The sequence below is a fragment of the Chrysemys picta genome, chromosome 3 (genome assembly GCF_011386835.1).
Source record: "Chrysemys picta bellii isolate R12L10 chromosome 3, ASM1138683v2, whole genome shotgun sequence".
Classification (NCBI taxonomy): domain Eukaryota; kingdom Metazoa; phylum Chordata; order Testudines; family Emydidae; genus Chrysemys; species Chrysemys picta.
In genome coordinates, this window is record NC_088793.1 from 13,971,807 (window position 1) to 13,999,141 (window position 27,335).

At 43.3% G+C, this 27,335-nt stretch overlaps 1 long non-coding RNA gene across 1 annotated transcript; it reads left to right on the plus strand.

Moving 5' to 3' along the window:
• The first annotated feature begins 7,470 nt into the window (after window positions 1–7,470).
• LOC112058903 (uncharacterized) lies at window positions 7,471–13,845 on the plus strand. Its single transcript, XR_002888076.3, has 3 exons — window positions 7,471–7,590; window positions 10,734–10,860; window positions 13,526–13,845. It is a non-coding gene; the product is annotated as an uncharacterized LOC112058903 (long non-coding RNA).
• Window positions 13,846–27,335: the final 13,490 nt, after the last annotated feature.

Sequence of the window (27,335 nt, forward strand, 5' to 3'; positions counted from 1 at the left end):
GGTGTGAAGGGCACTGAATTACTAACACTGTTCAGCAGAAGACGTTAGACTTTAATTCGTGATCTCCTGTAAAACGTTTTTTTTCCCCCCAAGAAAAATGTGTTTTTCATAGGAGCAAGGCTAGAGATGAAAGATTCATTTTGTCTGTGTCCCATCCAGATAGTCTGTTCTGTGTGCCATGTCAAAGCAAGAGCATGCTCAGTGCAGATATAATGTTGGTGTGGGGTAGTAGCAAGGCGCTAGCAAGCTCTACCAAGGAAAACACTGAGGGGAAACAGGGATTTTTGACAGGTCAGAATCCAGTCATATTTGAATTGATTTTTCAAGGGGACAGCAAAGGCACCTCCCTGATCCCAGAATTAGTCTCCTGCCAAAGTCCAAGTTCTGTTACATGTTAAGGAGCCATTCCAGAGTTCTTTAAACAAAAAAGTGAGAATTAATTATTATTATGTAATGTATTAATTGGAAATTTTAAAACAGGGTGACAAATATCCTTGTATATTATCCTTCTATTTTATGTACATCTTATCGGGGGCAATCTGGAACATGAAGACAAAAACCACAATAAGAAGGTTGTCACACTGTCTGGGATTGGCTCACGACTGTGAGTGCCTTCCTCATGGGACGATGACTCACTGGCACAGCGCCTCCTGCTGGTTGTCCAGGGAATTAGCTCTCTTCCAGCTCCGGAGCGCCCTCTGCCAGCTGATGCCTCACCTGTTGTTGGCCCCTGTGTCCCTCCCAGACCCCGGTGCCCTTCTATGTCAGCGTTCTACCCCTGCAATAATAACCCACGACCTGGGTCTCCCCATCCAGGGGAACCCCCAACCCGCACTCTGCCTCAGTGACTACTGCCAGTCATCGTGTATCCCCTACTTCCTGGGGCGGACTACAGTCTATAAACCACTCATCATCAGCAAAGGGGGTTGAACCAGCTGCCTCTGCCTAGATCTGGGCTGCCCCTGTGCAGCCCCAGTACCTTTGTGGGCCCTTAACTTGGCCTGCAGCCTGGGGCTTTGCTAGGCTGGAGCTCCCCAGCTCCCTCTGCCCTCCCCCAGCACTGCTCCACTTCAGGTACCCCACAGGTACCCCTATTGGGCCCTTAACTAGGCCTGCAGCCTGGGGTTTTGCTAGGCTGGAGCTCCCTCTGCCCTTCCCCAGCACTGCTCCACCTCAGGTACCCTGTTCAGCTCCCAGGCAGCCAGGTCTTTCCCTCTCAAAAGCTAGAGAGAGAATCTCTGTCTCAGCCTCTGGCCCTCAGCCCTCTTATAGGGCCATCTGTGGCCTGATTGGGGTGTGGCCCCACCTGTGGCTGCTTCCCCCAATCAGCCTGGCTTTTGCTGCTGCAGCCCTCTCCAGAGCTGCTTTAAGCCCTTCAGGGCAGGAGTGGGGTGACCACCCCGCCACACACCCCAAGCTGGTGGTGTATTCTATAATTAGATTTCACCAAACCAGTAACAAATGTATACTCAGTCTTACCATGGAGTCACAGACAGTCCCCTTAGACCAGTGGTGGGCAACCTGCAGCTCTGGGGCCACACGCAGCCCATCAGGGTAATCTGCCGGCGGGCCACCAGCCAGTTTGTTTACATTTTCACGCATGCCCACAGCTCCCAGTGGCCTTTATATGCTAATAAAGAGGATAGAAAAGAAGTTGCTAAAGTACAGGTAGGAGTTAGAGAGGAACAGTTAAACATAAAAGCCTCCCATTTAAATATAACAGGAAAAGCAAGCAACTGAATATTGACAATATGTACAAGTGCTTATACACAAATGCTAGTCTTCTAAATCCTAAAATGGGTGAATTAGAGTGCCCGGTACTAATAATGCTATTGTTATAATAGGCATTGTGGAAACGATTGATTTATAAAAGATAGAAACACTAATACATATGTTGCAATCAAGAACATATTTATTGGCTGCGGAAGTTTTTTTGTTTGTTTTTTGTCAGCCTTCTGCACAAATGGCCGTCTCGTCTCATAAGATTCTCAAATCGGCCGGCAGGTAGATGCAATTGAGCATCGCTGCTCTATATTGTTAAACTGAGAGGCAGTAATGACTGAATGAATCATAGACCTCACTGAGACTGATAGCTGGGAACTCAGCCTTCAATTAACACAACTAAGGATAAGTTAATTACACGCTCTGACCTAAGACAAAAGGTGTTTTGTTTAAATGGCCGGGCATTGCTGCAAGATATTGGCAGAATTAATCATAGTCTATGGGAGGAAAAATTAGATCTGTGAATCTTTACTGGGAGGGGAATTAGGCGGCAGAGGGGTGGTTAATAGGGGGAGAGTGCTTTGGGGTTGCAGTGAGGGGAGAGAGAGGACTTATGGGGAAGGAGATAAATGGGGCTGTGTGGTAGGGGTGGGGACAGAGGTGGGAGCTCAGGTGAGTCACATGTGAGACTTTGGGGGAGTGAAGGAGTGGAACACTTGAAAAGAGGATGTGGGGATGAGTGACTGAGGACTGGGAGGGAAGAGGAATAGGGCACCTATCAGCCCCACATTCTTCCCTCCCATGTGTGCCAGGATCTTGGGTCTGGGTTTAAGAACTTTGAATTTTGTTCAACTCAACGGACAACGTACCACCGAGCAACCTTACCGCTGCATTAACATAGGTTTTGCCATTGAATTCATAGGGCTCTGGGGATTGTGATATATGGAACAGCAGAAATTTTGTTTGATGCAAGTGAAATTTATGAGATGTGGGCTGCAATCTGTTAATTATAATTATTTTTATTTGTACAGCACCATAAAAATTCCTGGTACATTTCAGGGAATTACACGTGACAAATCCCTCCCTTGAGGAAGCTGCACCTGATGAATTCTACTGCCTGCTCCAGTGCCATTTGAAATCAAAGGTAAGACTCCCACTGATATCCAGTCCTAGAATCTATGAATCTATGAATCATTAGGGTTTGGATGAAGGCCCTATTGCGAGAGGAATGCCAAGTAACTGGTCTATCTGGGGAGAGGTATGGCAGCAAGGTGTGTGTCTGTGTGTTTGTTCTGAACAAATTGTACCAATAGCCTATATGAATTTTGGGGACTTTCCTATTTTTATGCATCTAAACCCAGGGAGACTGAACCTTTCTGCAAACATGGGGGGTGGAGGGATAGCAGGGAGAACAAGGGTAGCTACTAAGATTCAGCAATGGGATGGTCAACCAACTCCAGTGTGGGAAATAGGGTCCCAGCAATTCCTGCCTACTCCCTTGTCTGATCTTCGATGCCTCTGCAACTGCTCTCCCCCACTCCGGGTCCTGCTATAGGCTTTGTATTCCCCAGCCCCTGCACATGTGTGGGTTAATAGGGGAGCAGAGCCTCCGCAATATTTCCACAATTCAAACATTCTGAAAATGAGGGAGAAACACGTACAATCTCTCCCTTTTTCTTGTGGTTTTGTTTTGTTGCTGCAATAACCAGCAGCCTTCACAATAGCAGTGAAAAGGGCAGACACTTTGGATGCATTGAACATGTGAGAGCCAATGGCCCCTGCAAGTAATAAGCACCTGTTAAGGATGTGTCCCATCCACACTATTGAGGGAAGAGAGAATGAGAAGTGACTGGGCTACAAATTTCTAAGCTTTTTGTAGTGGAATTGGACCTGTCAATGCAAGTAGATTCTAACTGAGAGGGGAGAGATAACTCAGTGGTTTGAGCATTGGTCTGCTAAACCTAAGTGTGTGAGTTCAGTTCTTGGGGGGGGGGCATTTAAGGATCTGGTGGCGGGAAGAAAAAGAGCAACAGCAACTCTGTCAGGGACAGTAATTGGTCCTGCTAGTGAAAGCAGGAGACTGGGCTCAATGATCTTTCAAGGTCCCTTCTAGCTCTATAACATAGGTATATCTCCAAGCACTAGGTGCTCACTGGGCACCCAAGTAAGATGAAAGAGGTCAAGCAGCTGTGGCCTTGATACCAGTTAGTTTTTCACCTAGTGAAGCAGTCCTGCTACTTATGAAGGGCTTGATTCTGCCACACTTATATCTACACTACAAGTGTTAGACCTGCACAGTGGCAGTTCTGGAGGTCTGCCACTGTAGTGTGAACGCTTATTACAGCGACGAAAAGGGTTTTCTGTCAATGCACTAAATCCACCCCATCAAGAGGCAGTAGGTAGATTGATGGAAGAATTCTTCCATCAACCTAGTGGTGTCTGCACCAGGGCTTATGTTGCTTATCTATGTCTCTCAGGGGTGTGAGTTTTTCACAACCTCTGGTGATGTAGCTGGGTCGACCTGCATTTTAAGTGTAGATCAGGCCTTACATTGTATCATTCCATCATCCAGAAACAACCCCATTGGTATCGATGTCACAGTTCACAGAGCAAGCACTACTCGCTGTGAGGGAGGGTGGCAGACCCCTCATATCTAGTCATTGTGCATTGTGCATTTCTTGTGCTGCTGTTGGTGCTGTGGACACATTCCTAGCAAATCCCAGGCTCTCCTAAACAGAGTATGTGCTGTTAGCTACCAAATTCAGATTCTCCATAGCCCACCTAATTATTATATGAGACTGCAGTGAAGCTACCTTGTGCAGTGCTATTGGCCCGTGGTCTCGTTTCCCTTCCGATATCCTCAGGTAAACAGACATTCTTATACAATGGGACCAGACTGATAGACACATACACAACAAGAGAGAACTGGTAAAGACAAGACACGACATCTACTAATGACAGGTTTCAGAGTAACAGCCATGTTAGTCTGTATCCGCAAAAAGAAGAACAGGAGTACTTGTGGCACCTTAGAGACTAACAAATTTATTAGAGCATAAGCTTTCGTGGACTACAGCCCAAAGTGGGCTGTAGTCCACGAAAGCTTATGCTCTAATAAATTTGTTAGTCTCTAAGGTGCCACAAGTACTCCTGTTCTTCTTTTTGCGGACATCTACTAAGGAAGAGTTTAAAACTCTTTGAATGAAATATTTGTAAATTTAAAAAGATAAACAAATGCTTTTTAAGCACTTAGTAGCAAAACATATTTTTATAGATTCAAGAACTCCACTTCTTCAGCTCAGGGTAAATGAACCTCACAGACATTTCCCTGAGGACCAAATAGATTTCCAGCAACACAGGGAAGACTGGACTTGACTTTCTTGATATTTGTAAGCTAAATAACAAGCAGAAGGGGAAAAAAATAAAAAGCAAAAGCCCTTTCAGGTATCCTAATACTTTGTAAAGAGGGGGGAAAAGAGAACAGACACATTGCTATCTTCTTCTTTGCATTTGCCCTACAGTAACCTGGGGTAAATATCAACATGCATTAGAGTATTAAGAAATGCCTGACTTGGTGCATAAACAAGAGTATCAGTAGATTCAATCTGTGGTGGGGACCTCTAAGACGATGGGAGCGGGGAGTGGGCCACCAACCATCCCCTTTAAAGTCAGGAGGGCGATGGCCCATCTCCTTAAAATGCTGAGAAGATGTAGGAGGTGGACAGACCTCCCTTCAGGAACAGAGCCCAAAGCAAGGGGGAAGCATAGGGCCGTTAGGAGGGATGGTTCCATCATGAGGGGTCTCCAGGAGAAGAGGTTTGATGGGCTGTAAGAAGAATATTTAACTCCCCTATCTCCCTACGGAATAGAGGTGGGGTTAATTGGAAGCAGAAGGGTAAGAGGAAGAAATTGTTATTTTTCTGTTCAGAGGGGTGTTTCCTAGGTTATATGGAGCAGTTTGCCCATCCCAACCTGTGACACTCACATTCCGCAGCCTCTCCCACACCTAGGTGTCATCATCAATGTGACAGCCAGTACCAATTAAATGCAGGTCCTCGGGTTGTAGTCAACAGCTGGAGGGAACATAGCTGGAGCGTCTGTGGGGCATATGTGGTGTGCTGACACCTGTATTAAAAGTGTAAGTTATCACTTTAAATGCTCAAGGTATTGGCTTGGTCCAGCTTGAAGGCTAGGGAAGTTTGTGCTCTGGGCTTAGCAGAATCAGCAGCGAGACAGCCTGGAATAAAGTGGAGTGAGTTGTGCCTCTCTGTTTAGGGAGCAGCTTCTTTCTCTGTCTCTGTTTAAAGGGGGTTGTGTATTGTTGTTCTGCATTCTTAGAAACAAAGGAAGTAACTTTCCAGCAAGAAAGTATGTTCTTGATTGCAACATATGTACCATTCTTAGAAACAAAGTTAGGATGTAACTTTCCAGCAAGAGTGTTTTTGTTTTTATCTGACTTCTCTGTGGGTATGGCGTGAACGTAACAGGGAAAGATGAATGAGATGACCAGCCAGAGTGACGTGTCCACTCTTTGTGTCCCCACTGGGTGGGATAGCATCTAGGGTCCCTGTCCTGTCTCTGTGGAGAAAGTGGCAGATGAGAAGACCAGCACCCTACATCTACAGAGACAATTAAAATACAGGAGAAAGACGAGAGAATGAGAAGGACAGATCCCTTCCAATGCCTCATTTCCCAGTTTTTGTTCCCCTCTGTGTGGCTGTAAGACTAGTGAATTCTGATACTTAGTCCTCTCCCCTCTTTTTTTTTTTTTTTTTTTTGTATTATCTGCCTACAAATGGGTGGAAATGAAGGGAAAAGGAAGGTGAGGACTGGGAGGGAGATTCCAAAGCAGGTTGTTAAACATTGTGGTGATTCATTGTTTGTCAGCACTGAGGCTTGGTTACAATGAATTCCCCAGGGGACACTGAGGTGTCAAAATCCTCTATAGAACCCTTAGAAATTTTCCTGGACAAAATTTCAGCTGAATCACTTCTTGTTCTCTCCTCCCTGATAGAATGAGACCAATCCAAAAAGGATCTTAGCACCTGCAAGTGCCTTTGACCTCCACATGTCTGATTCATCGACAGTTTATGTCTGTACTTTAGATCGTTATCATTAAGGCTGATGTTTGTTGGGGGCGGGGGGAATAAGGTAAATTCATGGTTTTATACCATCACTATTTGTACAATTCCTTAGTTTAGATTCACAGGGAAACAAACCAAAAACTTAACAATACAGTCCTGGCACACTGTATTTTCAGTGTGATTCACTGTATTTATTTTTTTCAAAAGGATTTTTAACCTCTTTGTAATGGGTTTTAATGCATGAAGTTTGGAAAATTCACAAAATACATATAAAATATTGGAAAAAAAATTGTACAAAAAATATAAAACCACACACATCCTTCTGCCAATTGCTTCTCGAGTAGTATTGTGTTCTAGAATTCCCCTCTGCACTAGGTACCTCATCTGAAGTCAGTGGGAGGATTTCTATTGACTACAAAGGGCTTTGGACCAAGAACTAAATGTTTGCTAGGTGTAAATATTCATATTGCAACTTCATGAAGGCAGGGATTTGTCAATTGTATTGCCTTGGTGTGCCCTGGGAATTTTTATCCGCTGTACATATAATAATCATTATAATTAAGAGGTTGCAGCACACACTTTGTAAATGTCACTTGTATCAAAACAAGATTTCCACAGATCAGCATGTCACAATGCCCGCTGCCCTATAAATAGAGAAACTCCCAGTCTCCTGTATAACTCGGAGTTTCTTCTCTTCCGTGACATTAAGTTCCTGGCCAAACGTTAGCCATGAAGATACTTTACCTTCTTTTTGCTGTCTTCTTCCTGGTGGCGCAAAGCACTGAAGGTAAGATTTTCGTTAAATGAAGGGAAAATATAGAAGGACATGTATGAGCCTGTACTAAGGTTGCCTAAATCTTTGTATCATAGATTTTTCCAACTCTTCTTCTAAAGAGCTGTAGTGCTTACAGGGTTTGAAGCAGATACTTGAAATGTAGCTGGGGAATAATCCTGGGGTCAGGAAGGTGCCTTTCATGTGCCTATGAAAATCTGTTCAGATGCGGTTGAACCTGTAAAAACATCACCTGCATTCTATCTAGTGGGATGCTTCTGGGATTGGTTCTTGGTCCTGTCCTAGTCAATTTTTTTATCCGTGACCTGAAAGAAAATATAAACTCACTGATAAAGTTTGCAGATGACAAAAGAAATTTGGGGAGTGGTAAATATTGAAGAGGACACATCTCTGATACAGACTAATGTGAATTGCGTGGTAAGTGGGGTGCAAACATTTAAATTTAAATACACATTTAAATAAGGCTAAATATAAATGTATACATCTAAGAAAAAAGAATGTAGACATAGTTACAGAAGGGGGTGCTCTATCCTGGGAAGCAATGACTCTGAAAAAGATTTGGGAGTAAGTGAAGGATAATCAGCTGAACATGAGCTCCTAATGCAAAGCTGTGGCCAAAAGGGCTGATGCAATCCTTGGTTGCATAAACAGGGGAATATCGATTAAGAGTAGAGAGGTTATTTTACCTCTGAATTTGGCACAGGTGAGATCGCTGCTGGAAAACTGGGTCTAGTTCTAGTGTCCACAAACCAAGACTGTTGCACATGTAAATGGTTTTAAGCAGGGGTCGGCAACCTTTCAGAAGTGGTGTGCCAAGTCTTCATTTATTCACTCTAATGTAAGGTTTCGCGTGCCAGTATTACATTTTAATGTTTTTAGAAGGTCTCTTTCTATAAGTCTATAATATATAACTAAACTATTGTTGTATGTAAACTAAATAAGGTTTTTAAAATGTTTAAGAAGCTTTATTTATAATTAAATTAAAATGCAGAGCCCCCCGCACTAGTGGCCAGGACCCAGGCAGTGTGAGTGCCACTGAATATCAGCTCACATGCTGCCTTTGGCATGCGTGCCATAGATTGCCTACCCCTGGTTTAAAGGATACATTGGTCAGAATGCCTGTCAATCAAATTTGGCCCAATTGCCCCTCCGTCGTTTTGGGGGATCTCTGCAAACTGCCTCTTTCGTTCTGCCACACCCCAGGTGGCCCTGAGGAAAGACTCACCTAAATATCTGTGTGGACACATACAAGGTGTATCCTCTTCCTTTGGCCTGACCCCAAGAAAATACAGTTTGTTCTAGAGGAGGGTGAACTAATTTGGGAACCAGGAAAACGTAAATTAGAGTCTAACTTCTTCTGCTTGCTAGTGCTAATTATTCAGGGCTTTGATGTACCTTATTATTAAGTGATGTCTCACACTCCCAGGAGAAAGAAGAACAGGAGTACTTGTGGCACCTTAGAGACTAACAAATTTATTAGAGCATAAGCTTTCGTGGACTACAGCCCACTTCTTCGGATGCATATAGAATGGAACATATAATGAGGAGATATATATACACACATACAGAGAGCATAAACAGGTGGGAGTTGTCTTACCAACTCTGAGAGGCCAATTAATTAAGAGAAAAAAAAAAAAAAACTTTTGAAGTGATAATCAAGCTAGCCGAGTACAGACAGTGTGATAAGAAGTACTCTCACACTTCTTATCACACTGTCTGTACTCGGCTAGCTTGATTATCACTTCAAAAGTTTTTTTTTTTGTTTGTTTGTTTTTCTCTTAATTAATTGGCCTCTCAGAGTTGGTAAGACAACTCCCACCTGTTTATGCTCTCTGAATGTGTGTATATATATCTCCTCATTATGTGTTCCATTCTATATGCATCCGAAGAAGTGGGCTGTAGTCCACGAAAGCTTATGCTCTAATAAATTTGTTAGTCTCTAAGGTGCCACAAGTACTCCTGTTCTTCTTTTTGCTGATACAGACTAACACGGCTGTTACTCTGAAACTCCCAGGAGAGAAAACACAGTCTGGGACTAAAACCCCAATCTTTAATGTGGCAAATCATTTTCTCAGTGTCTTAGCAACATTGTCTGCCAGAAATAATCTGCTATATCTGTGTGTTTGGCTTCATTACTGGAAGTGCCATTGTGTTGAGCTGGAGCAGTTTCTGAAGAAATGACATTGCATCTGTATACATTATTATTATTTTATTAATGAATTAGCACCCAGGAGCCCCACTAATGGATTTGGACCCCATTGTGTCAGGTGCTAAGACATACTTCCTACAAGAAACATGAATAAGATGAGAGAAATTACATACAGATAGGGGGAGCTCAAGGAAGCAATGAGGCATTACTGTTTAGGTCTTGAGTTTATGCCTGTGGGGATTGGATACTTTAATGAAAGCATAGCTACAATCCAGTTTAAAATATTCTAATCTAAATATCCCAAAGGGTGAGGTGATGGACATTTGGGCTACATTTTCAAAAGGACCAGCCTGTCTGTCATGTCTATACCTGGCAACTGGTCAGGAAGAAACGATTTCTGAGTGCTGAGTTGTCGCAAGAATGTTTGTGCAGCATCTTTGAGACCGCAAGGCATTCAGACTTGAAGGGACTCGGTCAAACCCATCTGTTCCTAAATGTTGCAACCGTCCATCCCAGTGCTGAGCCGGTTCAACCCTGCTCAGCCAATCAGCATTTGTGATATTGCCTGGAACATCACTGTTACAGATAAGAAAGAGTCAGAACCGCAGCAGCAGCCACTAAGGGAAGTTGGCGATCCAGGCAGCTACCTGCTTCCTGTGCCTGCAAAGTGTGGAGCTGTGACGCACACCCATGCTCAGTGCTACGGTTCTGAAATGTGCAGCCAGGGAGCCAGCGCTTCTGCTTAATTTGCTTGCTCTGTTCTCTTCCTAGGGGCAGCCATTGAATGTGCAGAGAACTACAGCCATTTAAGGATTATGAAATATCAAGTAAAATGGTGTACAGGCAGATCATTGGGTTGATTTGCCCGGGTCTCAGTGAATGGGAAATTCATTAAATGAGAATGCCCATCATGCTACAGCCACAGCTCTTGCTTGCCTACTGTGTAACTGAAAATCATGATTCTTTTATTTATTTATTTTTTGTGCAGTTTCTGACCGTGGAATCATTGGCACTGCCGTATGCCTAAGTAAGAAGGGTGCCTGCTTCCTTTTCCATTGTCCCCTCAATACGATGCGTATCGGCCGCTGTGGTCTGTTTTGGCATTGCTGTCGGTGGTAAGTTCAGGATTTCACAAGGGCGATATTGCACTGTGAACAGAACTACTTGTCTCTCCTTTTTATGTATCCAAGCTGTTGTTTAATGCTCTTACAGGCAAGACACAACCCAGAGACAGAGGGCAATGGAAGCTCCTATCCTACCCTGATTCTGAACTGTCTGGGGACTGCTTTGATCCTTGTTGACTTCTCTTACTTACAGCTGCCTTACTCTGCTTGCCATGGCTGGTCTACAGCCTGGATCATCTGTAATGCTCAGTGCTATAGAGATTGCTCTGCTGAGACCTGCTAACATCCAGCACCATCTCCAGCACTACCCCTAAGACTGTGCTTGCAAGTAGGGCAGCAGAGGGCCAGTTATGGTCATACATTGGGGTAACTCTCCTCCAAACCCTTTTAGAGCCCCTGTGTGTTGACAGAGCATCGGTAAGCCTCACAATAAAGGCAGTTTCCAATCTTTCTTGAATAACTCCATCCTCTCACATGCTTGTCCATTTCTGGAACAGGCTCTTCCTTAGTGGGAACATCCATGAATGTTCTACAAAAAACAGTGGGATCTTTTTTGTGTGTGTTTGAGCACAATTCATTCGGCCATTTCTGGTGTTGAATGTGTTTGACAGAAGTTCTGTTCACTCCTGGGACATGGCTTTGGTCAAAAACAGCAGGATTCTTTGATTTGTAGCCAGCAATCATGGAACTCACGGGAGGAGGGATAGCTCAGTGGTTTGAGCATTGGTCTGTTAAACCCAGGGTTGTGAGTTTAATCCTTGCGGGGGCCACTTAGGGATCTAGGGCAAAAATCAGTGCTTGGTCCTGCTTGTGAAGGCAGGGGGCTGGAGTTAATGACCTTTCAGGATCCCTTCTAGTTTTCTGAGATAGGTATATCTCTCTATATATATTTATTTAACTATAGGCTCCTAAGAAAGCATTCTAGAAGGCCTGTTTTCCTCAGTCTGAGGGGAATTGATAGGACTTGTTGTTAGTCTATCTGGCAAGTATGCGAGAGGGAAAGAGCAGGAGTGCTGATACAGAGCAATCCAGGTAAGCTGGGCTGAAGGACACAATATGGACTTTAATACAGCTAAATATACATGTGTACATCTAGGAATGTAAGCTATACTTATAGGATTAGGTATTCTATCCTGGGACACAGTGACTCTGAAAAAGATGTGGGGGTCATGTGGATAATCAGCCTAACATGGGCTTCCACTGTGATGCTGTGGCCAAAAGAGCTAATGTGATCCTCGGATGAATAAACATGAGAATCTCAAGTAGGAGTAGAGAAGTTATTTAACCTCTGTATTTGGCACTGGTTTGCCTGTTGCTGGAGTCCTGTGTCTGCCTCTTGTGCCCAAAATTCACAAAGGATAATGATAAATTGGAAAGGGTTCAGAGAAGAGCCACAAGAATCATGAAAATATTAGGAAGCATAGCTTATAGTGATAGACTCTAGGAGATCAATCTATTTAGTTTATCAAAGAGAAGATTAAGGGGTAACTTGATTACAGTCTATAAGTATATACATGGGAATAAATATTTAATAATGGGCTCTTCAATCTAGCAGGCAGCAGTATAACATGGTCCAAAAGCTGGAAGTTGAATCTAGGGAACTCAGACTGGAAATAAGGGGGACGTTGTTGGTGATGGTAATTAACCACTGGAAAAATGTATCAAGTATCGTGCAAGATTCTCCAACACTGACAATGTTTAAATCAAGACTGGATGTTTTTCTAAAAAAAATATGCTTTAGATATTATTTTGGGAAAACTCTAAAGCCTGTGTTATACAGGAGGTCAGCATGCTCAAATTAATGTTGCAGGAGGGACAGGACCCACAGAAGCAGTAGAGTGTTGTGAGAGATCTTCCCAGCCACAAAAAAACCATGGAGTTAACTTGCTGGGAGCTACATGTGAGCAACTGCAGTGCTGCTCTCCTGGCTAGTTCACTGAGCATTCTCAGAGCTGCTAGCATGGAATGGCCACCAGCACGGTCAGGCTTTGGGCTTATGTGAGCTGGGAGGCAGAACTGGAATTTCTGTGCCCTCTGAGGAATAACATTGAGCATGTAAATAAGTATTTGTTCTTTAAATTTTGCTATAGACCAAGTTGTATTTGTCAGAAATACTGTATGTGGATGTGAAACTTTATGCATTTTTGTTTTATTTTTCTATAGGTAACAAAATTAGTCTTTTTAATTTTGATGAAAATTTCAGTGAAAAAATTGTTGCATCTTTTCAGCAGTTCCAATATTTAATTTGATGGGTTTTTTAAATGTCCCAGATGAATTTATTTTTTCTGGTTGTTGCTTTAACTGTGTAGAATGTTAATAGTCAGGAATTTTTAAATAAAATTGAGAATCTGCTTTTGCTAGAAAGTAAGGGGTAAAGGGAGGGGAGATCCATGTTCAGATATCTGGTTTATTTACCAGGTAGGCCAGAGAGGCAGCCCATTCACATGTTTAGATATATCTGACAATCCTCATTAAAACTCTGTAGCAGAATATAAAATACAGAAAACACCTGTTCTGGTGTTAACCAGGAATATCTGTACTCACCATTCAATGATGGACAAATTCCTGCTGTGCCTTTGATTTGAAAGTAAATGTCATATTTTCCTTTTTTAATGGCTATAAACACAGAATCTAAGAGTTTCTTTCATTTTTGCAGCACTAAGATTAACTGATGGCTCCAGAGATTCTGAATGCAGGATCTCTGGGAATCTGGCAGAGGATGCCTTGCTTCTGAAATCGTCGGAGCCTTTTCATCTGGGCTGTAAAGAATCTTGTGACCTGGAGAAAACCCACAAGGGAGCCCTAATTACTCATAATGACTTGTTATTCTCCTTTTAATAAAAGTAACTTGTTGTGGTTGGGTATTGTTGGAACGTGAGTGGTGTGCAGGGGCTCTTTAGCTTTTTATTTTCCATAAAAATCAATTTCTTTTTTCCTCTTAAAATTAGAAATAAATAAAATAAAGGGTCACTATTGTATGTTAAATCCACCAAGGGTGTTCTGAGACTGGGGAACATACATATTTTTATGTTTCAGTGAGCTCACATAGATAATCTTTACCTATTCCATTCACCTTTCACAAATCCATTTTGGTTTGTGCTGTTGTTAGAGGCGTTGGGTCCAGTTACAGTTTGATTGTGTGGTGTATGTTCACCTCAGTACCTCAACCTTCCCTCTGCTCTGAAACTTTCCCATCACCAGTTCCCCTTCACTTGTGGCAGAACTTCCAGACATGGCCATGTGCAGCAGGTTCTCTTGCAGGAATGAAAATGACAGCACAAATCCTCCAAACATTTCACTGTGCAGGTGGGACCTCAAGGAGACTGAGACATTCCCCCAAACAAGTCCGCACAGAAGAGAACAGAGGAAATCAGGCCAAGCTGCTTTAAGGGTTGAGGGGCAAAGTTAAGGGGCAAAGTGGTGACTCGATTACAATATGTAAGTACCTACATGGGGAACAAATAATTAATAATGGGATCTTCAATCTCGCAGACAAAGTTATAACAGAATCCAATGGAAAGAAGTTGAAGTCAGACGAATTCAAATTGGAAAAAGAGTTTTTAAAGTTGAGAGTAATTAACCACTGGAACAATTTACCCAGGGTCGTGGCAGATTCTCCATCACGGGCAATTTTTAAATCTAGATTGGATGTTTTCTAAATGATCAGCTCTAAGAATTATTTTGGGGAAATTCTATGGCCTGCATTATACACAGAGCTGTAACCAGGGCAAGGCAAGCGGGGCAGCTGCCCACAGCTGAAAGCCACAGGGGCGGAAAAATGGGGTGGAAAAATGATGAAAAAAACTGCTATGGGGAGCGCAAATATGTTTGGTCGCCCCCTGGGTGCGAAATACCTAATTACAGCTCTGATTATACAGGAAGTCAGACTAGATTATCACAATGGACCTTTCAGACCTTAGAATCCATGCATCGATAAATCTATGAGTTCTGCTTCCCATTACTCTTGCATCGTAGGTGTACTGGTGCTAAATTGGCATAAGAGAGATCAGAATTGGGCCCATGACATTCCACAAAAGAGGTTAGAACAAGTTTACAAAACAGAAATGTCTGTGCTGTTTCAATCTCAAATGTTAAACACCTTACCCGATCCTGCCTCAACAGTGCTCGGAAATTAACTGCTGCTGTTAGATCATTTACAAGAAGTTTAGCAGTGTGAGCTCCAAATGGAAAATCTCATCCCAGACTTAACTAGGCAGAAGATATGTCTCTCCATGATTCTCTTTGTTGCACTGTCTCTAAAGTTCAGCAGGCTGGTTCCTATTGTAAGGTTGTTATTCCATATAGAGGACCAGCTTTCCTTAGTCACTTCGGTCTTGTGGTAAGCACACAGGACTAACAGCCAGGGGTTAAGTAAAAGGCATTTGAGGAATGTATCTAGATTCCCCCTCCCTTAATAAGGAGACCTTAATCTCTCCCTTCCACAGATGTACAGAACTTCTCAACCCCCCCATCGAACTGAACATTAGGAGGGCATGGTGGGGGGGATATGAGGGTCTGGGCAGTGGGAAGTATTTGAATCCTTTCTTAGGGTTAGGGACGGTTTGATAGCTAGGAGGTGGGAGTTAGGGGCTTGTCCATGGGGTGAGGACTCAGGAGAAATTTCAGGCCCTGGTTGTGTCAGCTGAAAATCGGGTGACTGATGTCTTTCCTAGGGGTTCATGTTGATTGCTAAAAAAGCTGAGTATTTTTTTAGATTGGGGTAATTAATGCATGTGAGCTACCCCAAGGTAAAACACTGTGAACACAAGGCAATATACTTTGACCACAAAGTTCCTTTGGCAAGGTCAACCGGTTGTCTTAATTGGGCCTACAAGTGTACCTTAACTGTGAACTCTACTCCATAACGTAGGGAAAGTTCATAGTGTCACAATAACATATAACAATAAATGTTGATGGGAAAAGGTGTAAAAGGGAGATAGACAGTGACTGAATTACTCCAAACAAAAAGACCATTTGATATAACTCAAGGATTGTGTTAAGATCATGCTTGGTAAACAAAAGAAGTGTTGGACCAGAAATCCATGAACTGAAATTGGTGTGTTGGAAGCTACGTCTAATTGGTGGACAAAATAATAAGGGGATGAGCTACTCCACCCATCACTATATTGGGATTTTTAAAAGGCAAAAACTTTTGAGGAAAATTTGCTGAAGAAAAACCAGTTTCTGCTAACAGCCACTGCAGCAAGCTTTCCTATCTTGGCTGCCTACCCCCACCATCTCCTGGAACCCTGGGTTCTAGCATGACACCATTGTTCCTTCTTCGTCTTATCCTGAGAGATGTTTTCACCAGACCAGGCCAGAGAGAGTGACTCAGGTGACATCACCATCTCCACCAGCTCCAGCTAAATCCCAGCCATCACTTGGGATCAAAGATGTTGTCACCCCCACCTCTGTGTTTTTTTCCTTCCCCACTTTTTTCTCTTTCCTAGCCCTCGTTTGCCATCTGTTTAATAAGCATCTGGCTTAGCCTATCAAAACCGAATATTTTGCAACACAGCTTTGAGTATGTGACTAGAAAGTGGCAGTAAATCAATGACCTAAACAGCCTGAGGTGCTATAACATTGCCAAGTCTCTGAGTTGCTGATGAGACCATGTGTTTTGTCTATGTTTCTCTAGCAACGTAGCTTCAAGTGAAAGTGTACACCAGAGACTACCGTTTTTAGCCTTACACTTCTTTGTTTTTTCCATCTTGCATGTGCTTGTCTTTTTTTTTTTTTTTTTTTTTTTGAGGAAAAGAGATTGGAATTTAACAACAGTAACAATGACAGCTCCAGCTCATCTCAACTAACTTCTGCTTTCCTCAAAAGAGCAGTTTTTTCCAGCTTTGCTACCATTGAAGAGACTGTCAAACAAATGTTTTTATTTCCTTTTTAAAGACTTTCTCCATCTAAATGGAAAGGGAACAAGGGATGTTGTTAAAATGGAATCTTTACTTAGTGCTTTACATTTCAAATATTTTAACTGTTTTTCCTTCTTTTCAGTATCTTTAATAATATAAATAATAAATAATATAATAAAAATAAAATAATAATGGTGTGCTTGTCATGGTCCTAAGTAGGCTGTGATCTCTCTATACCAAATCTCAAACTTTGTTTAACAGTGTTACATATTGAACAGTTGCTGGGTCATGTTAATACCTTTGTCTCTTTGGGCCCATGTACTCCATCTAAATTATCCTTGACCTTGTTGAGTTTACCTCACAGTAAAATGAAAGTGTTTTGGCTTCTCTGTGTTTTTACCTTGAAATAGCTCATGTGCCTTAGCTACCCTGAGGTAAGATACAACTCTTTTAGCAATGAAGACGAGCCTTTAATTATATCTCATGCTGACTTTGGGGGCACAATCAATGAATCCCAGCCCGTTCCAAACACAGTGGGTACAGTTAGGTGATAACTGCATTGTTCTTGTGAGAGTTTGTTCTGTGGGCCGCTCCCAAGGGCCTGCCAGCATGCAGCTTCTTCTGCTCAAGGACTGGTTTCTGTGCAGCTCCTGAGTCCTTTATGTTAAAACACTGTTTTCAACTATTTCTTCTTCTTCTATTATTATTAATTAACTATTAATTATTATTATTACGATGTTTAGAGGCACCAGACTTGATAAGAGCCCCATTGTGCTAGGCATTGTACATTGTAAATGAAAGTCCCTTCCACAAAGAGCTTGCTATCAAGATTGACAAGACAGACAAAGATAATATAATTATCCTCCTTTTACAGATAAAGAACAGGGCCCCAGAGAGATGAGGTGACTTGTCTGACATCACAGAAGACGTCTGTGGCAGAAGTAGGAACTGAACCTGACTTTCTCTGTCCCAGTCTAATGAGTGAACCTTAAGATCATTCTTCCTGACTATACTTGACATTGTGGCAATTACTGTCCATTATGTCTAACTTCTATCCTGGCAAATCAAAGAATAAAAGCAGAATCTCTGTGGAGAGGCTAATAGAGCCATGGGCAGGAGCAGCATGTGGGTTTGGAGAAAACAAGCCTTGCCCGACATCCCTGACTGTGTTATTTGCAGAATTATTTAATTTGTGGCTGAACAGCATGCAATAGATGTAATGTGGTAGAATTTCTCCAAAGCACTTACTACAGTCAAAAGGACACTGTCTTTTAACTTCAGTAGGCCCTGGAACAGACCCAGATTTAGAAGGTGTAGTCAGAGTGTAGCTTGCTTAAAGCCAGGACTTGTACAGTGTAATGATGGCACAAACATTATGGAATTTATTAGTAATAATAATGTCATAGACATCCAAGAAGGGGCCAGAATCCTTGGTGTAACTCAGGCCAAAGACTTTAAAACACTGCAAATGGCAGAGATTGTTTCTGAATCGGGGGGAGGGGTAGCTCAGTGGTTTGAGCATTAGCCTGCTTAAACCCAGGGTTTTGAGTTCAATCCTTGAGGGGGCTACTTAGGAACCAGGGGCAAAATCAGTACTTGGTCCTGCTAGTGAAGGTAAGGGGCTGGACTTGATGACCTTTCAAGGTCCCTTTCAGTTCTAGGAGATAGGATATCTCTATTTATTTGAATTTATCTTTGTTTCTTCCATATTATAAGCTTTGTGCCCAGAAGTTCATAATAGAGATACAGTACATCAAGCTCTTACTTGATATGACAGTGTAATTTATCATTTTATTAAAGGGGAAAAGAGATGTAAATGTCATCAAATAAAATTTAAGAAACTTTATAGACATTTGTAAATATGCTGAGGGTTCTGCAATCTGAGGAAGCCTGAGATTTACCAAAGTGACCAGACGTCCCAGAGTATTGCAAACACTGAGGACAGTTCTGTCTCTTTAAAATACAATTGTGATTAATTTAAATATATATATGTGTCTGGTTAATAATTAATAAAAGTAGACCAAGGCCTTTGGTTTATATTGGGGAAGGTGATACACTCAGATGGTATGTTGAGAAGCCAATGAAAAGTGAAAATCTGTAAGATGAATCCAATTGAAATGTTAGAAGGTCTAAAGGACCACGAGGCCTGATCAGCTCTTTATTGCCAACTGCACAGAGACAGCTTAACATATGAGTTGAACCTACTAATTTACAATGAAAGTGTAGAGAATTACTAGTTACTGGCAGATGACAGAACAAGGAGCAATGGTCTCAAGTTGCAGTGGGGGAAGTCTAGGTTGGATATTAGGAAACACTATTTCACTAGGAGGGTGGTGAAGCACTGGAATGCATTACCTAGGGAGGTGGTGGAATCTCCTTCCTTGGAGGTTTTTAAGGCCCGGCTTGACAAAGTCCTGGGTGGGATGATTTAGTTGGGGATTGGTCCTGCTTTGAGCAGGGGGTTGGACTAGATGACCTTCTGAGGTCCCTTCTAACCCTGATATTCTATGATTCTATGAGTAGAGAAGAACATACAGTTGTTTTGTCTTCGTACTCCATTGTTACCCGCATTACTGGAGGTGAACCAAGCCAATGAATCAAATGACTTTATGTTGCTGCCTGATGAGATGAGGAAAAAAAATGACACAATCATCAAGGAATGTGAAAAGACTTCCCCTAAAGTTTCCCTCCTGACTTCAGAATGGACATTTTCACAGACAGCTCAAAATGCCGACAGAGAAACTCCTACTTGGGGAAGGACAAGGGTGCAGGTCTCAACAGCCTTGGGGTTCACTTTCATTTTGTTTTATGTTCCTAAAAGCTCATGCTTGAGAGTTTCTGCCGACCATCAGGAAAAGGCTTTTCCCCAGTGTGCATTGTGTGTGTGTGTTGGGGGTGGGGAGTAGGTCTCTTTACTCTGAAGCATCAGGGTTGGCCACAGCTGGAGATGGGACAACATTGGGTGGGTGGGCCAGGGCTCCGAGGTGGCACTGCACAGTCTCTTGCTCAGGTGCTTGGCAGGCTGGTTCTTGCTCACAAGGAATTTTCACACAGGTCAGAGTGGCAGTAACCCTGGGGGGTTTCACTTTCCTCTGCAGAGTGTGGCTGCAGGTCACTTGTCAAGATTAAACGGATATTCCTCACTTAACCATTTCCTTGCAGACCGTGGACCTCAGGCATTGGTGCACCTGTGTCCTGCCTATATTCTCACAGTGACACATAATCAGGACCAGCTCCAGGGTTTTTGCCACCCCAAGCGGCGGAAAAAAAAAAAAAAGCTGCGATCACAATTGTGATCGGCGGCAGCTCCACCGTGCCGCTTTCTTCTTCGGTGGGAATTCGGCAGCAGGTGCTTCCCTCCGAGAGGGACCCGCCGCCGAATTGTAGCTGAACAGCATGACATGCCACCCCTTCTCCTTGGCCACCCCAAGCATCTGCTTGCTGGGCTGGTGCCTGGAGCCAGCCCTGCATATAATAGTCTAATTTGCTGTGGGTTGCAATACTTTGATCTGATTTCAGTCGTTAGGGTTAGCATGCAAATGCTGGGGTATGCTGCTGGCCTGTGATATACAGCAGGTCAGACTAGATGATGTAGTGGTCCCTTCTGGCCTTAAACTCTGTGAAGCTTTGATTATTATGCTAGTCCAGGGTTTGTTTGTTTTTTTATAATCAAACCCTATTTTTACCTATTATTATTATGAGAGATTCAATGCAGGGGTGACATAATATCTTTTCTTGGATTAACTTCTGTTGGAAAGGACAAGCCTTCAAGGCTCATACAGCTCTTCCTCAGGTCTAGAGGTAAACTCACACCCCACCACCACCACTGTACAATTCTTCTGGGCCCAGGCTCCTCAAGGAGAAATAGCCTGGATTTTCCCTATATCTTTGTCCTCCCAGACACTAACTATTCCTCAAGACCATCTTCTGCTCACCCAATAGGTTGTTTTGATTATTCCAGACACTTGGAACTGGGTAACAGCCTCTCATGCTGCCTTAGAGAGCCAATACCCCATTGCCTCATGCAAGGGGGTGGAAGAACTCCATAGCTAGTAGGGCTGGAGATAATGGAAGTCAGTCGCTAGCAGGTCTGGGCCTTTCCAGAAGGTGGGGAGTCTGCATCACTTTCCCCTACTGATCCTGCTGCTCTGTGCATTGGGGGCCCCAGAGACTGCAGATGGGGTCATCCAGGGGCTAAAGGGGAGAGGGAGGCGATTGTGGTCTCTGCTAAAAGATTAAGGTAAGAGGCGGACCAAGCCTAAGAGTTTGGTGTTCAGGGATGGGAGGAAGGGTCACAGGGACATGGAGGGATGGAGACAGGGGGATAAGATGAGGACAGAGTCACATATAAGGGACAAGGGATTGGGATCCCCTGGCAGCCATCATCTTGGGGAACTGAGGATGCTACAGGCCCTGACCTCGGGCAATAAGCAGGGTCCTCCTGTGGGGTTGGAACAGGGAGCTGCTGCCTGAGGGAGCTAGGAATGTGGGAGGAGTGGGGAGGTGGGTGCTGGAGATCTGGAGGAAACTAGGCTGAGCTGACCCCTTAGTGTGGGGATAAAGTGGGGAGCTGGGGCTTTGAAGACGGAGGCATGTGATTGTCTGACAAGGGAAATAGGAAACTGGGCAGGTCTGTTGCCCACAGGCCTGTTGCAGACAGCAATTCTGGGCCCCAGGGCCGAACAGTGAATGGCTCCCCTAGAAAGAGATGTCTGAGGTTTACGACGCTACTTTTTATCCTCTTGATAACATATTAGAACGCACTATGCATACGTTGTGGCATTGCTTGATCTAGTTACCGTATATACTCGTTCATAAGCCGAATATTTTTGGTAAAAAAGTGATGCATCAAAGAGTGGGAGTCGGCTTATAAAAGGGTCTTCACCAGAATTTGATGATTTTAAACTCTATGGAATCATTGAATTGAATATCTAACACATTGTCGTTTTGTTTACCTGGAGTGCCTGCAGGCACAGAGCCCCTCAGCTCCCAGTGTCCACGGTTTGCCGTTCCCAGCCAATGGGAGCTGCGAGAAGTGGCGCACTGGGAATTGAGGGGCTCCGTGCCTGTGAACGCTCCAGGTAAATAAAACATCCCAACCCGCCAACGGCTTACCCTAATGGGCCAGGAGCCAGAGTTTGCCATCCCCTGAAATATAGGGTCGGCTTATGAAAGGGTCATACGGTTGTTGCTATTTTTCCTAACCATCTTGGGGGGTCGGCTTATAAACGAACAGGCTAATGAACAAGTATATACAGGTAACTTCTTTTTTCCAGTTACACCACCGATATTAAACAAATTGTGAGGCTAAATATAAGATGTAGCATTTGTTATTTTGAATTATATTTAAATTAAAGAAATACATTATGGAATGAAATTAAATAATATATAAAACATTTAAAGAAGCACAATGTAAGAAAACACCTAAAGTATCAAGTAGGCTAATTAAACACCTAATCGTGATTTATGTGTAATCTAAAATCAAGGGGAAAAAATGATATACAAGATGTAACTGAATATAATCAACACAGTTAAAATATACAATACTAGTGCTGCTGGTGCTGTGGGACATTAACACACAGAGCAATGAGGAGACAGTAGGCATGGTGCACCACTTCTACCAGGAGATCTCCGAGGAGGTTGCCAGGTGCAAAGGCAGAGGGAAAACTCACACCTCATTCTCTGGCTAGGCGATGGAGGTGGCCCCTCATCCTGCACTCGTTATACCAGCTCGTCAGCCAGTGCTAGTGGCCACAAAGCGGGGGGGCTAGCCTAAGTTGGCAAACGTAGAGAGGCTCGATTCTTGCTGGCTTGTGTTTGATGAGGAATTGCAGCGCCGGAGGGAGGAAATCTGGTAGTGCAGAGGGAACTTGTTCCTCTTTATAGTCTCCCTGTCCTCAGCCCCGCAGCCGGGGAGCCAGCATGACAGGCACAGCGGCTCCGGAGCAGCCAGAGGCGGAAGCAAGCTCCGGGGTTCCCGGGCTGCTGTTGCTGATGCTTTGCCAGACTGCCAGACCAGCAGAGTCCAGCTGCACTCTGGCAAACTGTTACTGGCACAATGAGGGACGGTGCTCTGTACCGAGCAGCAGCAGCAGGAAACCGGATTTCTTTAAAAAAAAATCTTAATTTATATTGAAAAAAAAAAAGTAACTAGCCCATCCGCCTGGTCCTTTTAAATCACTGGGCCCCTGGGCAATTGACCCCTTTGAGCCCCTGCCTCATCAGTGAGCCTTGAACTGAGAGACCAGACCCTGGAGAGAGCCTGTTTCATAAGGACCCGTGCTGTTCCAGTTTGTTGCTCAAGAAACCAAAGACAGAGATAAGGGGGGAGGGGGATGGGCCAGGGATGTTTCACTAGAAGAGATGGGTCTTCCACTGAACACATAGAAACCCCATCCTTCCCTAGGCTTGGCTATAAATGCTAAAGACCACGACTGTTCTCTTCCTGCCCTCATATAGGTTGGATGCTCCTGGGGGGCATGGCATGGGTTCTCAGAACGAGTGCGTGTGACATGTAGAAGGGTTAAATGTGCAATATGGTTGTGTAGAGTGGGTATGGGGGGGATGGGTGTGCACAAGCATGTATCTATATTCATGTGGGGGCATATGTAGAAAAAGTGGATAGGAGAGTGTGGGATTCAGGGGGGTAGGCGATGCAGTAAGATGTATCTTGAGGAGTAGGGTGTAACGACTGTGGGTGGAAAGAAAGGTTGAAGTGAAAGTGGGTGTGGAAGGATAATGAAGATGTATGAAATATTTGCGCTGAAGTTGGGTAACATTCCATACAGTAATGTTGTGTCTGCACCCAGCTCCTCAGAGAATAACACAAGCCAGAAGGATTTGTTACATGTGTAACAAATAGATAAGGAATATATCAATATGAGCTCATTGATGCATAAGCAGACGTACAGAGGTTGGTGACCTAAATACCAGTGTGCAGATTAACATTCCCTTGGGATTTAGTATGTTATTTACTTCCAATTTTAAAAAGGAAAAAGTGGAATTTGATGGAGAAAACTGATAGAAACAGACCCTTTACCCACCGGAACACACATAATCCTTTCAGCAGTGTGATTTCACAACTTGCTTTATTAAAAGGGAAGATAGTCTTTTAACAATGATAATGCTCTTCTTTTTTGGATTTCTACAGCACACATGGTTGTGTACAACCCAAATGAACAGTGCTTCCGGCTTTCCTTGAAGCAGGGTCCAATGGTTTTAGAAGCAAGGGGACATCTCCCAGATTCCCAGAGATTTTGCCTAGACTATCAGCAGAACCATGAGGGATGCCTTCTGCATAAAGAAAAGAGACTCTCAAATTGCTTGTTGATATCCATAAAAATAGGAAGATGTGGCGTTTGATTTCAGATGAAAAGGCACAGGATGAATTTCCGTCTCACTGAATGGTGATTGTGACATCTAGGATAAGTCACTTAGAGTACTTCTACACAGTAAGCAGGATCTCACAGCAGGGAGTCTTAGAATTCAGGTCTCCAGACTTGGCCTTGCAGGACTCATGCTATGGCATTGAAAATAGCTGTGTCGATATTTGGGCTCGGGGTGTTCCTCTGAAGCCTACTCTTCCGCCCCCTGCCCAAGTCTTCAGAGCCCAAGCTCCTGCCTAAGCCTGAATACCTACACAGGCTCAAATACTCTCTGCTGCAGGGTCCTGCTTGCTGTGTAGTTTCGTTTGGCCTTCATTTCCCTTCTGTAAAATGATGATAATAGAACTGCCCTGCTCCACAGGGGTTTTGAGTCATTAAATACTTAAAGATTTTGAAGCACTAAGATGCTTCAATAATGCGGACTACAAAAGGACAATAGACAGATAGATATTGGTGATTAAATCCAGAAATGGGAATTAATTTTGCCCATTGCAATATTCCGCTAGAGTGTTTTAATGAGGATGGTCAGACATATTTGAACTGGCTGCCTACCTGGCTTGACAGGTAAATACCAAACTTCTTAACATGGATCTCCCCTTATCTCACCTGTTATTCTCTAGTATGGAAGGCAGGTTCTCTCTCTTTGATTTTGATGTCCTTCCTATTATCATTTTGCAAAGTTAAAATGACAATGACAAAAAATAAATCCAGATGTGACACAACACAAAATAGAACCACAGCAAATTAAATACCAGAGCAGCTTGAGAACAAAAGGGGTAGGGAATTGTGAACATTTTCATGAAATTTGCATCCCTTTTTATTCATTGAAATTAGGCCTTGGCTACACTTACCCGGTAGTTCGGCGGCGAGCGATCGAACTTCTGGGTTCGATTTATCGCGTCTAGTCTGGACGCGATAAGTCGAACCCGGAAGTGCTCGTCGTCGACTGCGGTACTCCAGCTCGGCGAGAGGAGTACCGCGGAGTCGACGGGGGAGCCTGCCTGCCGAGTGTGGACCAAGGTAAGTTCGAACTAAGGTACTTCGAACTTCAGTTATTCACGTAGCTGAAGTTGCGTACCTTAGTTCGAATTAGGGGGGTAGTGTAGACCTGGCCTTAGAAACTTATCATTTTTCATCAGAGTCTGAAGTGTTGGTGAAAAGTTTCAACAACTTTTAATTTCAAAAACATTCAGACCAGATTTAGAGCGGGTCAAAAGAACAAAGCAACAAAGAGTCCTGTGGCACCTTATAGACTAACAGACTATTGGAGCATAAGCTTTCGTGGGTGAATACCCACTTTGTTATCAGAATGGCATCCTTTTCTTTTGTTGAAATTTTACAGCTTCAACATGAACTTCTCTGGACAGAACTAGGTGCCTTTGCTACTGGCGTTAATGTTTTGAACCAGCCTCTTCAGACCAATATTTACTATCTTCTGATGTAAATGTGGGGGGAATTGCTTTTTTACCTTTTTTAAAAAGTTGTCTAATAATATAAATATGCAGAATTTCCCCTCACTTTCTCAACCTCTTCCCCGCATTGGTTCCCATTGGAAAAAAGATAGCTATTTTTAAAAAGAGAGAGGAAAGACCAAAAAATCCAAACAATGAAAATGCAAAACAAATTTTTCTGTTTCCAAAACCCAAAATGAAATGAAACTTCATCACATTGAAATGCTGTTTTGAAACAGAACTAGTTCATTTAATGACAGGTTTCAGAGTGGTAGCCTTGTTAGTCTGTATCGGCAAAAACAATGAGGAGTCAGTTAATTGAATTGGCCTCATTAGCACTGACCCACCACACACACTTGGTAAGGCAACTCCCATCTTTTCATGTGCTGTAATATGTATTCTGCTTACTGTATTTTTCACTCCATGCATCCAATGAAGTGAGCTGTAGCCCACGAAAGCTTATGCCCAAATAAATGTGTTAGTCTCTAAGGTGCCACAAGGACTCCTCGTTGTTTTAGTTCATTTAGAAATTTCTCACAGAAAACTAAACATTTCTAATTAGAATTTTTTCCAGGGAAAAAAATCAGTTTCCTGACCAGCTCCATGTGGGGCTATTTGTACCAGTTTAGGTACCCCAGTGCTACAGTTGTTCAGACCCCCGGAGTTACAAAACTGCACTAGTGGAGCTTCATCCCTATAGAAACACTGAGAAAAGAAAGATCAATGCAAACATGGGTCGATCTAATTTTCTAGTGTAGATCGGCCATTAGCCTTGTCTTCTCGAAACACTTCTCTCTGAAGACATCCAAGTTACGTCTATGCTACATCTGGCAGCAAGAGTCCCAGCGAGGGTAGACAAACCCACGCTCACTGGGCTCAAGCTAGAGTGCTACAAATAACAGTATGGATGTTGCCTCTAGGGCAGCAGCTCAGGGCAGGTCTACACGTAAAACCCTGCATCAGCACAGCTGCTCCAATGCAGCTGCACTGCTGTAGTGGTTTAATGAAGACGCTCTACACCGACGAGAGAGAGATCGAGATCTCCCACTCGCATAGTTAATCTATCTCCCCAAACAAAAATAAGGTCTCTAATCTCTAAATTGAGTCTGATCAGCTTTGTCAAATGGAGGGTCAAATGGTATCTAGGACTCTTTAAACAGGCTCCCCACCATCAGGGAGAAACACATGTCCCCACTCACTCTGACTTTTCCTTGGATTTGGCATCACTATCCCCACTTAGCGAGTGAAGTTCCATTTGGTGACAGCCCCCGCCCCACTGAGGGTGTATTAATTAACAATTCTGCTACTCTTTAGTTATATTATAATGATAACTACATTATATTACCCCTGTGTTTAAGAGCTAAGTGAATTTTAACCCCAAACAGGCAGAATTCTTTAGACTCCTGTACAAGGTCTATCCCATTTCTTCTGTGCCTCCAAGAGGCACAGCGCAGACACTCTCCCTGAGAGCACATATGTTGCTTTTCTGATTATGGAAACAGGCAATGGCTTCTCTCAACCACACTCATTCACAGGTTCACCTTCTTCCACCCCCACTCCACATCAGAGCTTTATTTTCTTACTAAATAAATAGGATTAAAAAGCCATTAGTATATCAAATGGAGAGCAACGAATATTTCTAGCAATGATGCCATGTCTAACTTGTGCAATTTTGCCTTGTGGTTTACAGCAACTGTCCCAACTACTGCAGGTCCCAGTGTTTTCAGAGAAGCCAGGTCATCTCCCAGCTTAGCAGGAACCCCTGTTGT